Source organism: Sphaeramia orbicularis, chromosome 21 (assembly GCF_902148855.1).
Source record: "Sphaeramia orbicularis chromosome 21, fSphaOr1.1, whole genome shotgun sequence".
Lineage (NCBI taxonomy): Eukaryota > Metazoa > Chordata > Actinopteri > Kurtiformes > Apogonidae > Sphaeramia > Sphaeramia orbicularis.
Window position 1 is genome coordinate 14,764,814 of NC_043977.1, and position 13,428 is coordinate 14,778,241.

At 39.2% G+C, this 13,428-nt stretch overlaps 1 non-coding gene across 1 annotated transcript; it reads right to left on the reverse strand.

Moving 5' to 3' along the window:
• Window positions 1–643: 643 nt before the first annotated feature.
• Window positions 644–715, reverse strand: trnaa-cgc (transfer RNA alanine (anticodon CGC)). Its single transcript has one exon. It is a non-coding gene; the product is annotated as a tRNA-Ala (tRNA).
• Between the last annotated feature and the right edge of the window lie 12,713 nt (window positions 716–13,428).

Sequence of the window (13,428 nt, forward strand, 5' to 3'; positions counted from 1 at the left end):
TAGATTTGGAAAGATCTGGGGAAAAAAGTGCTCTGGAAAAATGGGACTCACTCACTGCTTATTTTCTAACCTTTTTATAGTCAAAATAAGAAAAAAATCCAGGTGGACCATTTTAGGTTTAGGGTTTAAAGGGCTCTGATGCAGATCACATTAGGGCAAAAAACAAACTGAACATAGCCTAAAAGCTGATTCTTAGCAGTTCTCATCCAATCTCCTCACTTGACTTAGTCTGCCGGTCTCCCATAGCAAGAACTCTGACTCAGTACTCCCTGTAGTGGTCACATATATCCTGGGGCCCCACTAGCAGTGGTGGTGCCCCATGAAAAGTAAATGTTATGGGCCCTTCATAAAGTAAAGCATCAGTAAATTTGTTGTCGGAGTGGGGATGGGGTGGTGCATTCCATAGGTGCCGTGAATCTTAACTTTGGACACCCCACTTTCGGCTTCTATGCCTGTGTTTTACTCCAGAGCTTACACAGAATTTTCACAACTTCTAACATTTATCCGCTGGTCCCTATTCATTTGTCATGTTTACCCCTGTCACAGCGCCCCAGCATATACTCCCAGGCACATCAATGTAAATAAATTAGACAGAATTTAATTAATCCTTTAGGGAGAACCCTGAAGATACTGAGGACTAAGATGGAGATGCTGGGGATCGAACCCAGGACCTCATACATGCGAAGCACGCGCTCTACCACTGAGCTACATCCCCTTGACACTTCAGCTATTCAGTTTATCTCTCTACAGCCCCACACATTGGGATTTTTGGCATAAGTTCAGAGCTTTATATTCTAAACACTACTAGCAAGTTTGTTGTATTTGTAGTAAATATTTAAAGTGCATATAAATATTATTGTTGTGATTGTTTAAAAAGCATCTTTGAGTGTCCAAAAAAGCGCTATATAAGTGTGATTTATTATTATTATTATTATTATTATTATTATTATTGCAGTTTATATTAAAAACGGTTAACTATGCAAATCTAATTGTGTGTGAGGTGACTAAAAAAGTGTACGTGAATGGTTTGTGTGGATGCTTTGTGTTATTGTAAAAAATATACAGAAAAAAGTGTTAACAAAGCAAAGGAAGCGGAATTAATTTAATTATGAGTTTGTAAAAAGGGGGTGGGAGTCTATAAGTTATACTTCTTCCCACTCCTTTTTGAATGCTGAAAAATTCTGTCTGACCACGTTGTATGGTTCTTTGTTATCTGATGATTCTATGTGCTCAAAATAAAACTAAACATTTTTTTTCTTTTTTTTTAATATTTGAAAATAGAAATATTACATAAAACCCATCCTTGTACATTGAAAGCACCGGTAAATAGTGAAAATCAGGGCGTCACAAAGCAGGATTTTTACAGCCAGAAACATTAGAAATTTGATATAAAAGCATCATGTCATTTCAGACCACTCAAATTATACACTGAACAAAAATATAAACGCACCACTTTTGTTTTTGCTCCCATTTTTCATGAGCTGAACTCAAAGATCTAAAACTTTTTCTGTGTACACACAAGGTTTATTTCTCTCAAATATTGTTCACAAATCTGTCTAAATTTGTGTTAGTGAACACTTCTTCTTTGCTGAGATAATCCATCCACCTCACAGGTGTGGCATATCAAGATGCTGATTAGACAGCAGGATTTTTGCACAGGTGTGCCTTAGGCTGGCCACAATAAAAGGCCACTCCAAAATGTGCAGTTTTATCACACAGCACAATACCATAGATGTCACAAGTTTTGAGGGAATATGCAATTGGCATGCTGACTTCAGGAATCTCCACCAGAGCTTTTGCCTGTGAACTGAATGTTCATTTCTCTACCATAAGCCATCTCCAAAGCTGTTTCAGAGAATTCATGAAGAAGACTGTGTGAGGAAAATGGTGGTCACACCAAATACTGACTGGTTTTCTGACCCCCCTGGACCACCCAATACAGTAAAACTGCACATTTTAGAGTGGCCTTTTATTGTGGCCAGCCTAAGTCACACCTGTGCAATAATCCTGCTGTCTAATCAGGATCTTGATATGCCACACCTGTGAGGTGGATGGATTATCTCAACAAAGGAGAAGTGCTCACTAACACAGATTTAGACAAATTTATGAACAATATTTGAGAGAAATAGGCCTTTTGTGTACATAGAAAAAGTTTTAGATCTTTGAGTTCAGCTCATAAAAAATGGGAGCAAAAACAAAAGTGGTGCGTTTATATTTTTGTTCAGTGTAATATATCCAAACATAATAATGATTTTTTTTTTGCCCAGTGATGCTAAAAAAAACTACCAACCCCTGCAGCTTTATATTATCTAGTTGGATTAGCAGCACAGATGGTATGGACAAACTGATGTAAGCTCTAGACTTACAGGTACATCGCTGTTGGGGCAGTGGGACACTAATAAATTACAGTATGAACGTTTCATGTACAGTCAGCGTTTCTGAATGTTTAGGATGATTTTCCCTTCAGGATGCAGTTCAGTGAAAAAAGAATCTGGTTGTAGTGTTTATATTAGACAAATGTTCAACTACTGGATAAAGTTCACATCTCTAGAAAGTGCAGTTGTCAAGTTTAAACGATAATGCCACGCTTCATGAACTTTTGGGAAGAAAAGTTTGCAGGCTTTGCCCAGTCTGAGCTGCTCCTGGAGAGTGAAGACTTGGCCCACACTTAGAGTCAGATCATGGCCCATCAGAAACGCAGGAAAAGTCTCAATTGAATTTTCTTTGAGGCTGAAAAGCTCTATACTCGCCTCAGATTTCACCCTAATTTCTCCTAACCATTCCAATAATCCTTCCATCTTTATGGTTTTATATTAAAGCGCTGTGGCTTTGCACTAAGGCTGCATCTTTAGTTCTCTGTTACATAATTAAAATCCCACATTAAGCAAATTACACTCGGCCTTATTACTAATGAGCACTGACTGCATTCTTTCTTAGCCTGTCACTTTTGAAGATTAAACAGCAAAATTAATAAACTATGATCACAATGCAGTCACGCGTTTGTGCTTGTCAGTGTCTTGCACTCGGCTAAATTGCTCTTTTAATGCTGTCATGCTTTTCTTAGAGATTTAGAACCGGTGGGAGAAAAAAATAAAAAACACTTTAGACAATGACTAAACTGCTTGATTAGTCATGCCCGTGATGCACTGATCGCTGACTTCGACTATACATCCAATGTCATTGTAAAATTTGTGGGTTTTTTTCGTTGTAGAAGGCGTATCCTGTGGGCTGGTAGATGCATCGGTTTAAGGCTGCCCATTATTTGAAGCTTGCAACAGTGAAATAACCCAATGTGCTTGCACTCCTACCACTGCATAGCATATTTTACTCAGTCGTCTATGTTGTCATGCAAGTTATATAACAAGGTCAGCAGATTTGCAATGAAAACTCTGCAGATATTTTTGCAAGACAATAGAACCGGTGCATTGTCTGATATTCAATTATGGGCAATAGAGTTTCTAAATAACTCAGAAAAACAGGGGGGTTACATCAGTATGGCCTTTCTCGCTGTGAATCTAATGTTTTATTCAGTGTTGTTTTTGTGGCAAATGTGTTTGTCTTGCTGCAAAGATTTGAGACAGTGAGGACAAAAACTGGGAAAATGTCCCAAGTTGTGTTGAACCATATATTATACTGAAAATTAAAAAAAAACCAAAAAAAAAAACCAAAACAGAGTTTCATAAGAGAAAGGGGGCAAACTCAATGGTCATAATTACTGATGGGAAGGGGCTTAACTTCCCATTTACTTCACATTACTGTCATATGGCATGAGCCACCCTCCAGCAGATGAAAACCATTTAAACTTCAAGGTTTTTCAAAGTTTCATATACCATTCAATCATTTTTGTTTGTCTTGTTGCAAAGATTTGAGACAGTAGTCGCTTTTCCATTAACCCTCAAGTTGCACAAATATAATGTGCGCATAAAAATTTACCAAATGGAAAAACGACAATTTCGCCAAAAGTCTCATTTTTCAATTAAAAGTTTTTGCGCTGGCAAGAGGTGGTTTTTCAGGCATAGCGCAAATGGTATATCATGTAAAACTGCAATGGAAAGACCTTTTTCGCAACTAGAGTCAGGTGAGTTAAAAAAACGAATGTTGACAGACATTACAACAAGCGAAGAAGAAGAAGAAACACGTCGCGGTATGTGTGGACACACCAGGAAACCCAATCATTTTTTAATTTAGTACGAGATAGAGGGGTAATATATAATAATAATGGATATATCTGTAAATAAACACTATATTTACATTCGTTGCCATGTTTATGGAATGACTTCTCGTGTCATCTTGCGATAATAAATAAACAAATCATCGCATTTGTGATTTAATGGAAAAACTGACACTAAGCACTTCTGTTTTTTCAACATTTAGTAAATATCGGTTCACATTTCCAATACTTGTGCACCTTTCAACGAGACGTGCAGTGACCTGTCAATCAACTGGGGTGGCACTGGCACCTGAGGAGTCCAATCGGGTTCCAGAGGTGGCCAGCGCTAAGTTAGCAATATTTTCCTCTGCATGACCCGCCCTACTCTGCCTCTGATTGGCTCATCACTCCTCATGCCTAAAGTTAACCAATCAAATCAGTGACATACCAAGTACTAGCCAATTAGAGGCAGAGTAGGGCGGGTCATGGCTTCACCATCCAATTTGGCTTTGATACTACTGAATGTTGTGCATTAGGTGGATTTAGAAGTGGGTATACCCAATGCTAACTGAAAAATAAGTAGGCATGCTCCGTATACCACCGTTTACCCTGGACTACACCACTGATATAGTTGTTTGAGTATTCCAAAAGCTCCTTATGAATAAATATTAGGTTATGTGCAGCATTAAAAAGAATGTGAGGCAGCTTTTGGACTATTGTAGGAACCTAAAACATTCCAAGACTAATGAGAGCACACACTTACATGGGTTTTGCAGCTCCATAAGGCAGAATGACACAGGGTTTGTTCAGACCTCCCACACATTTACTAGTAGTTAGTAAAACAAAATGCAAATTCTCATTTGAGGAGGAGAAATGATTTGAAGTTGTTAGGCTGCACTTGTATTACTCTGGTAGATAACAGTATCTGTATACAAATCAGACAAAGGTTTAACACTCCCTCGAACACGGATGATAAAACACAGTGAATCTCGCCAATGTCACAGGACTATAATCAGCGACTGTACAATATAATGCAGTCCAAATGGAAATCTCCTGCATAATGAAGCTTTTACTGCTCAGAGATGGTTGAGATTAAACTAGGAAAAATGTGATTCATCATAATTGTCAGGGCATTTGTTGTGTAAGGTGTTGCTGAAAATTAACACACACACACAAAAAAAAGCAAGATCATTTTTCTATTGAATATTGCACATCATATTCAAAGTCAGAGTCCTTGAAGCAGAGTTACAGCACAACATCACAGAGCTGCGCTTTCTTTGTTTGACAAATCTAATTTCTTTCGCTTTCTTTTTCATATTTTTCATCACATTCTGAAATATAAGATGAGTTTTGCTTGATTATAAAAACTAGATTGATGACCATAGTCAGCGCAAATTTGATCAGGAATACATAAGGATCACCCTCAAGTATAAAAAAGCTCAGTCAGAAAATAAAGGATAAGAATTTCTATCAGTTTTTTGCGCTTTAAAAAATAAATCACACACATTTCTGCTTTGTTACCGGAGGTTATAAACTATTGTTGCTGTGCTGGGTGGTATCGGCTGGTTGGGAGCCAGAGCGATGCTGCTGGTATCATCACTGCCAATGTCTGATTTAGCCTGTTCTGGTGTGGGAAAGAGCTCAAATGTTGTCTAAAAACAACATCAATGAGGCGCGTTCATTCATTAGCAGAAGCACAGGGCATCATGGTGTATTTCAAGTTGATCCCACATGCGTCGTCTTGTTGCCATAAATATTTTTGTAGTACGCCCAGTGACGACAAGCTAATAAACAAGCCGCTGTTTATTTCTCCTCGGGTACCTCGGGGTGCTTCAACTTGGAGTCAGTCGTCTCTGAGCTGCCCAGTCGTCAGATTTCCACCAGCTCGTACAATGCCAGCACTCTCTCAAACCAAAAGATTGGAAATGATTATATAATGATCACGTAATCATGACTTTAAAGACGCTGGCCACCTGTCTCCATTATATGAGTAATAGCTGATGGTGTAAACCGCAGATCTTTTATGTTATACAAGTGTGACCCAAGGTTCTTTCACACTGTCTACCTTCACTACTGTTCCCACACTCTGAATAGAACATTTGGTTCAAATTATCTGTGTTGCTCTTTATATGCAATCGTGTAGGTGGTGAAATAGCTGATTTGTTTTGGAAATAATGGACCACAGTTCAGTAGAAAACGTTTTTCTACCAAGTGATCCTTCATCCTAAAACAACTACCGTTACGGTGCTGGCGGAGGATAGTAATTCAAGTTGAAGGCATTCAGGCAAATTTAAAGAATTCATGTACAGATCACAGTAGTTGTTACTTCTGAGATCTGTCCCTCATGTTTTTTTTTTTCCCCTTTTCTTTTCAACATGATCTGACAGGAGGCACAATTCACTGACATACGCTGATTATTTAAATGAGTCCCCATCACTAAGCTGTGTTGTGACACATAAGAGGCTGGTATCTCTGCAGGGGTGCCATCACAACTTAAGCATCTTTTACTAGTCTGATACCATGCATCAACCCTTTTCCTACTTTGCATCATCTACCTATATAGCCTGGGGAGACATAGAAACTTTGATACAACTAAAAGTAAACACTGACAGATAACTCTCGGCCGTACATCTGAGGCTTATAAACCAGTATGTGTGTGAAGAATGATAGAGTGGTATATGAAACTTTGAAAAACTTGTAAGTTTAATTGGTTTTCATGTGCTGGAGAGTGGTTCACTCCATTGGACAGTGATGTGAAGTAAATGGGAATTTAATCCCCTTCCCATCAGTAATTATGACCATTGAGTTTGCCCCCTTTCTTTAATGAAACTTTTTTTTTTTCTCCAAAATTTTCAGCATACTATATGTCTCTACACAACTTGGGACATTTTTCCAGTTTTTGTCCTCACTAGTCGCTTTTCCATTGGACATCTGTGCAAAACTTTACCAATATTTACTAAATGTTGACAAAACAGAAGTGCATAATGTTGGTTTTTCCATTAAATCACAAATGCGATGATTTGTTTATTTATTATTGCGAAATGACATGAGAAGTCATTCCATAAACATGGTGACGAACGTAAATATGGTGTTGATTTACAGATATATTAATTATTGTTATTATATATTTCCCCTCTATCTTGTACTAAATTAAAAAATGATTGGGTTTCCTGGTGTGTCCACACATACTGTGACATGTTTCTTCTTCTTCTTCGCTTGTTGAAACATACATCAACATCCGTTTTGTTTAACTCACCTGACTCTAGTTGCGAAAAAAGGTCTTTCCATTGCAGTTTTACGTGATATACCATTTGCGCTACACCCGAAAAACCAGCTCTTGCCAGTGCAAAAACTTTTAATCAAAAAATGAGACTTTTGGCGAAATTGTCATTTTTCCATTTGGTAAATTTTTATGTGCAAGTTATATTTGCACAATTTGAGGTTCAATGGAAAAGTGACTAGTGAGCAAATACTACTGATGGATTTTTGGGTAAACTAAATAGAGTAGTCTGACATGTCACTGTTTCAAAAACAGCATTTTTCTGGACTACTTAAAAAAAAAAGGCAAAAATTGAGAGTACTAGCGACATTGTGCCCGTGGTGCCATTGTACGATAGCGCCCTCCTGTGGTGCAACAGCTGCATTTCACCCGCACGCCCTCCCGTGTTGCAACATCGGGACATGCGTCGGACACAGAACGTCCATCATAGTAGGATACCCACTTCTCCAGGGACCACTACACCACTGAACTATATACTGTATTTGTCAGAACAAAATATACAGGCTGCTTTGGGCTAAAAACTGACATAGGTATCAGGCTCCTAAAAGCACTTATCAGTCAAACCTGTAAACGTCCACGTCAGCGGACACATAATTGTAGATTGCACCAGGTTTGGCGTTTGCTACTCTTGTTGCAAAAAAAGGTCTGTCCATTGCAGTTTTGCGTGATATACCATTTGCGCTATGCCCAAAAAAACACCTCTTGCCAGCACAAAAACTTTTAATCGAAAAATGAGACTTTAGGTGAAATTGTCATTTTTCCATTAGGTAAATTTTTATGTGCAAGTTATATTTGCACAATTTGAGGGTCAATGGAAAAGTGACTAGTGAGCAAATACTACTGATGGATTTTTGGGTGAACTAAATAGAGTAGTCTGACATGTCACTGTTTCAAAAACAGCATTTTTCTGGACTACTTAAAAAAAAAAGGCAAAAATTGAGAGTACTAGCGACATTGTGCCCGTGGTGCCATTGTACGATAGCGCCCTCCTGTGGTGCAACAGCTGCATTTCACCCGCACGCCCTCCCGTGTTGCAACATCGGGACATGCGTCGGACACAGAACGTCCATCATAGTAGGATACCCACTTCTCCAGGGACCACTACACCACTGAACTATATACTGTATTTGTCAGAACAAAATATACAGGCTGCTTTGGGCTAAAAACTGACATAGGTATCAGGCTCCTAAAAGCACTTATCAGTCAAACCTGTAAACGTCCACGTCAGCGGACACATAATTGTAGATTGCACCAGGTTTGGCGTTTGCTACTCTTGTTGCAAAAAAAGGTCTGTCCATTGCAGTTTTGCGTGATATACCATTTGCGCTATGCCCAAAAAAACACCTCTTGCCAGCACAAAAACTTTTAATCGAAAAATGAGACTTTAGGTGAAATTGTCATTTTTCCATTAGGTAAATTTTTATGGGTAAGTCATATTTGCGCTATTTGAGGGTCAATGGAAAAGTGCCTAGTAAGCAAATACTACTGATGGATTTTTGGGTGAACTAAATAGAGTAGTCTTACATGTCACTTTTTCTAAAACAGGCATTTTTCTGGACTACTTAAAAAAAAAAAGGCAAAAATTGAGAGTATACTCATTTCTCCAGGGACCACTACACCACTGAACTATATACTATATTTGTCAGAACAAAATATACTGGCTGCTTTGGGCTAAAAACTGACATGGGTGTCAGGCTCCTAAAAGCACTTATCAGTCAGACCCATAAACGTCCACGCCAGTGGACACATAATTGTAGATTGCACCGGGTTTGGCTTTTGCTCATGCTCCCTGGGCTGAGCCAAAGCAGCGTAAAGGCAGCGATGGAAAGCACCACATCTGAAAGGTGTGTATACACAAATAGGATAACAGAGGTTGCTGCCACGCGCTAAATTGACCACACACATACGAGCACGTAGAGCCCTGTTGTACACATCCACAAATACAAGTCTACTTTAGCGGAGAGAGGAGATGAGTCACTCTTTGAAAAACGGTAACTCATCTCGGGATTGACTGAGGCGGTGCTAAAAAACACTGGCAGATACAGAGAATACCAGTCCAATCTGATGAAACAGCAGTGACAAAGCACACACTCACATATCTAATAAATGGGACATGAGAGTATCTGTCAACACTGATGTTTTTCTAATAGCTATGTTAACAATACATTGCTTTGACGCATTAGCTTTGTACAGAAAGGTGAGAGAATCAATGTTAAAGCCTGTTAAAACTATATAGAACCACCTGACATTATTTGTTTCTAAATCTAGCTGTTGGTTTGGGGGTGGGTTTATTACCGCCAGCTCCATGTCCTTGAGGTTTAAGCCAAACTTCAGTCAGCTTTAGGGCAAAGACTCTCTGTAGCAAATAGATTAAATTGCTCATTGAAGCCTGTCATTGAATTAGGAAAAGTGAATCTTCTTCTTATTTATTCCAGCTCAGTACTTGGTGCCAACACAATTCACAGGCAATGACTGATTGGGTTTTGTTCACACAGTGTTCTGTATCACACTCACATTGCATTACTGTATCAGCCACTCTGTTCAGTGAAAGGTTAAAGTAGGTGAAATTTAAAGGTCTAACAACATCATGAATAATAATAATAATAAAAAAAAGATGCACTGTAGAATTAAATGGATCACAGAGATGGATCACAATGCCAAGAAAGTATTATGAAAATGAGTGGCTTTGTACAATCATTTTTTAAAGCATTTGGTGTCTTTGTTGTCTTGCACTCCAAGATTATCATGAAGCTGCAAGTCGGGGGGAAAAAAAGGAGGTGGATTTTCAACTTGCTAAAGTGTTTTTTAGTTCTGTCTTTTAGCCAAAAGCATCCAATAGATGAGTTCCTTGACTGGCATTTGCTGTGAGGACCAGAAGCTCTGTGTGACAACTCAAACAGACACTGATTTCCAAACTTACAAGCCACTTTGGTTTGTTTTATTTTCCTCCAGATCCTCTTCTTTCTGCCTCAGCCTCTGCACATTCGTGGAGCTGCATAGCTGTGAATAAGCATTAGTTTTGTTTTTTTTTTTAAATTCAAATTAAAGCATTTCGACTTCAGTGGATGTGTTTTCCCTCTTAACTTCTGGCAACGCTTCGTTTCATGCCTGCGCTGACGAGCTGGCTTTGATTGCAAGATTTTGATTTGCTTTTAAAGCAAGGTGATTTATTTAACAATTTAGCATTCAGTATGTATGATTTTGTTTCCACATCGGCTCAGACTTCCTCTTCTACTCCTTTTTCCTCATTTTGTAGCAGTGGCATCCAGTGTTAGAGGGGTCGTATTTTGCTAAACCCACTTTTATTAGTCTTTGGTACATTTATTTGTGTATTTGGGGACTCTAATGCCATGTTTCTACTACGTCGTACCAGCTCGACTCGACTCCACTCTGCCTTTTTTGCATTTCCATTATGTAAAAGAACCTGGAATCTGGTACCCGGTGCTAGTTTTTTGGTATCTACTTTGCTGAGGTTCCAAGAGATATTAAAACATGACGTGTAAACACTGCAGACCACTGATTGGTCAGAGAGTTGTCTCTGCCTTATTGTGTTATCAGTGTGTGACCCACCATTTAAAAAAAAACAGGTGTGGAAGTTTATAGTAAATATACCGGTAGGCTAATCCATGATGGCAGCCCACAAAACCACACTGCAGTTGGTTGAGGACATTCAGACATTTCTGTCCTTGGTGGCCGACGAAAAAATTAATTGTGAGCTTAACAGGGCAACATGCAATAAGCGAGTTTATCAGCAACTCTCTGAGCAGATGTCATGGAAGTTATGCACCGCGTTGCTATGACATCCAGGTACTCTAAGTCAGTTGTATCCTGTAATGGAAATGGTCTCCAGAATAGTACCTGGTACCCGAGTCAAGTCGAGCCAGGTCCACATAGTGGAAACACAGCATAATAGTTCAAAAAGTTTGAATTTGAACCCTCCAGGTGTTGCAAAGTTACCTTCATATTCATTCTAGCAAACATCGAGTGGATTTCTACAACCTGTTTTAATCCCTTCTTAATTCGTTACATCTATAACTAGTTACATCACAACATTTGCACATATAAGGTCAAGACTTCTGGTGAACATTGCTCCGAGTATTGTTCAGCAGCAGCAGCGGTTGTAGTAAAAACTGAAAATTCAATTCAATTCAATTCAACTTTATTTGTATAGCCCAATATCACAACAAGGTTATCTCAAAGGGCTTTACAGAGTCAGTTAGAGTAAACAACAGTCAAATGAACAGCAAGAAAATGAGTAGTGTCCAGGGCATCCCCCGTCCTTAGACCCTCCTTCTCGGCAAGGAAAAACTCAAAACCCAGTGGGAAAAGGGAGAAACCTCGGGGAGAACCACAGTGAAGGAGAGATCCACTCCCATGGACGGACAGGCTATAGATGCACCAGGACTGATGGACGTCCATTTGCAGATGTAGTTCTAGTCTACAAGGATGCAGTAGGGTGGGCACATGGGGGGTCCGTCCCGCTGGATGAGACAGGCAGGGGCGAGGAGGCCCATCCACAGTGGTGAGGCCGAGGACGTCCATCCAGACAGGTGGGGGAGGGGGTCAGGACACAGGACAGGGCAGGACACAGATGGGTCAGCGCAGATCCTGCCATCATTGGCTCCCAAGTGGTTACAACTGAAAAAGTAGCCACTCCCCCGGAGGGGAGTGGGGAAAGGGGACATCGGGTGAATAGCACTGCACAAACTAAGTTGGCTAAATATTAAAAATATACGTGCAGACCAGAATGGTACGTAGAACCAGAAACAGGAGATAGGACTCAGTGCCGAAAATATGTCCAAACTTTGAGCCAATTACCTAAAATGTTCAGTTGTTGGTTGAATGGGACAGAGTGACACAGTCAACAACCTGGAGGGGGCGGGGCCTAAAGTGGCTCAAGTGCATTTAAAGGGCCAGCGCTCAAAACCACCTTTCTGGTGTCATTACTCAGAAATAGGGTTGAAGATGGATCTGTGGAGTTGAATTAATGAAGAATTCAGACCCAAGCAGAGCATTTACAGTTTATGTAGACCACGGGGAAATGTTTTAAAATGCATAATTCCATTTTTTAAAAAAGCAAAATATCACTCCTTTAAGGTGAATTACCATCACCTGTGTTTAAGTTTGGACTAGAGTTAATATCCCCTTAACTAAAATAAAAACATAGCACAGAACAAACAAACTAAACACTGGATTTAACCACACTATTTCACTTTCATGTGGCCAGCAGAGGTAAATCTTGAGTTTTAACTTTTATGCCAATCAAGAGTTTTCGCTAAAAGAAAAGAAACAAGTCAAGTCACTACACAGGTCAAATAAGTGATGGGTTAACTCACATGAAATTGTGATGATCTGTCTTATATGAAAAACAACGGAGAGAAAGAGCAGCATCCTGGAGTTACAGTAGAGATGTACAGGTGTAAATGACTGACAGTGCTGCCATGTAATTATTTTTACTGCAGCTCTGTACTTCAGTACTAATTTGAGTGCTTTGTCCTATACATGAGTATTTGTTGCACATAATAATAGAGACATATACACACACAGGCACAGTATGCAAAAATGAACTAATTTGCATATATATAACACATATTACCACCAACCAAAGCATGAAAGCTATTCAAATGGTTTTAGTATTCCATGAAATAATAAAATTAATTTTTCTAACAGGCCTAGTGGATTCATCATTCTTTTTTCAGCTCTTATTTTAATTAGAGGGTGTTTTATGACCACTGACACACATTGCATTAGAAATCATTGTATTGTGTTCCAAAAATCTAAGTGGCCACTTATATCTTTCTGAGCAGGAGGACTTGTCAGGTCATCTGCCACAAGTCAAAGTCAAACTAAAAGTGAACATCAAGTCCAAGTCATTATGAGGATTCCATGAGTGCTAATCAAATAAGTTTCAAGTCCTAAAAAGTCTCACGTTAAATTACGAGACTTGAGTCCCCCACATTTGGTGGCCACCATCGACCACTGGAACAATTTTGAGATA